Source organism: Columba livia, unplaced genomic scaffold (genome assembly GCF_036013475.1).
Source record: "Columba livia isolate bColLiv1 breed racing homer unplaced genomic scaffold, bColLiv1.pat.W.v2 Scaffold_122, whole genome shotgun sequence".
Lineage (NCBI taxonomy): Eukaryota > Metazoa > Chordata > Aves > Columbiformes > Columbidae > Columba > Columba livia.
The window spans coordinates 468,173-470,688 of NW_027043021.1; positions in this window are offsets into that span (position 1 = coordinate 468,173).

Below are 2,516 nucleotides of genomic sequence, written 5' to 3' on the forward strand. Positions count from 1 at the left end.
AGCTGTTAGCCTCAAATAGCAGAGGAAGAGAGAGAAGTGCCGTGCTGCAAAGGAGGGGGAATTGCAGTCTGTCACACACACAGGCTGTCCAGTGGGTTTTGTGACACACACTCTCTGTCCAATGGGATTGTGACACACGCGCTGTCCAATGGTGTTTGTGAAACACTCTCTGTCCCCACACTGTCCTTGCGTGTTTGTGACACACAAACTGTCCAGTGGGTTTTCTGACACACACACTGTCCAGGGTGGTTTGTGACACACACACTGACCAAAGGCGTACGTGAAACACTGTGTCCATGGGGGCTTGTGACACACACACTGTCTATTGGGTTTGTGACACACACATGCTGTCCAATGTTGTTTGTGACACACACGCTGTCAAATGGTGTTTGTGATGCACACACTGTCCAGGGGGCTTTGTGACACACACGCTGTCCAACGTGGTTTGTCACTCACACTCTGTCCAATGGGGTTTGTGACACACACACAGTCCCGTGGGGTTTGTGACACACACGCTGTCCAATGGGGATTGTGACACGCACACTATCCAGGTGAGTTTGTGACACACACACTGTCTAATGGGGTTTGTGACACACAAACACTTTCCAATTGTGTTTGTTACACACACACTGTCAAATGGGGTTTGTGACACACAAGCTGTCCAATGGGGTTTCTGAAACACGCAATCTATCATATGGGGCTTGTGACACACACGCTGTCCAATGGATTTAGTGACACACACGCAGTCCAGTGGGGTTCGTGACACACACACCATCCAATGGGGTTTGTCACACACGCTGTCCGTACAATGGGGTTTGTGACACGCATGCTGTCCAATGGGTTTTGTGACACACACACTGTGCAATGGCGATTGTGACACACACGCTGTCCAATGGGGATAGTGACAAACACACGCTGTCCAATGACATTTGTGACACTCATGCTGTCCAATGGGGTTTGTGACAGATACACTGTACAGGGGGTTTGTGACACACACGCTGTGCAATGGGGATTGTGACGCACACACTATCTGGTGGGGTTTGTGACACACAAGCTGTCCAATGGGGATTGTGACAAACACGCTGTCCAATGGGGATTGTAACACACACACAATGTCCAGGACGGTTTGTGACACACACTCTGTCCAATGGTAATTGTGACACACACACGCTGTCCAATGGGGTTTGTGACACAGAGACTCTCCAAGGCTGTTTGTGACACAGAGGCTGTCCAGAGGATTTTGTGACACTCACAATGTCCAAGGAGGGTTGTGACACACACACTCTCCAATGGGGTTTGTGACACACACGGTGTCCAATGGGGATAGTGACACACACACGCCGTCCAATGACATTTGTGACACTCATGCTGTCCAATGGGGTTTGTGACAGATACACTGTACAGGGGGTTTGTGACACACACGCTGTCCAGTGGCGTTTGTGACACACACGCTGTAAAATAGGGTTTGTGACACACACAGGCTGGTGAATGGGGTTTGTGACACACACGCTGTCCAATGGTGTTTGCGATACAAACGCTGTGCAATGGGTTTTGTGACACACACACTGTATAATAGGGTTTGTGATACACACACGCTATCAAATGCGGTTTGTGACACACACAATTTACAAAGGGGTTTGTGACACACAGGCTGTCCAATGGGGATTGTGACACACACGCTCTCCAATGTTGTTTGTGACACGCATGCTGTCCATTGGGTTTTGTGACACACACACTGTCGAGGGGGATTTGTGACACAAACGCTGTCCAATGGGGTTTGTGACACACCCACTGTCCAACTGGTTTGTGACACACACGCCTGTCCAAAGGGATATCTGACACACACACTTTCCAATGGGTTTTGTGACACACACACCATGCAATTGGGATTGTGACACACACACGCTCTCGAATGGGGTTTGTGACACACAAACTATCCAATGGGGATTGTGACACACACGCTGTCTAATGGGGATTGTGACACACACACTATCTGGGGGCTTTTCTGACACACAAGCTGTCCAATGGGGATTGTGACAAACAAGCTGTCCAATGGGGATTGTGACACACACACAATGTCCAGGACGGTTTGTGACACACACTCTGTCCCATGGGGTTTGTGACAAGCACTCTGTCCAATGGGGATTGTGAGACAGAGACTCTCCAAGGGTGTTTGTGACACGCAGGCTGTCCAGAGGAGTTTGTGACACTCACAATGTCCAAGAAGGGTTGTTACACACACACTCTCCAATGGGGTTTGCGACACACACACTGTCTGCGGGGGTTTGTGAAAGACAAACTGTCCAAACTGGTTTGTGATACACACACTGTCCAAGGGGGTTTTTGACAAACACGCTATCCAATGGGATTTGTGACACAGACGCTGTCCAATGGGGATTGTGACACACAAACTGTCCGGGGGGGTTTGTGACACAGACACTGTCCAATGGGGTCTGTGACACACACGCTGTCCAATGGGGATTGTGACACACAGGCTGTCCAATAGGGTTTCTGAC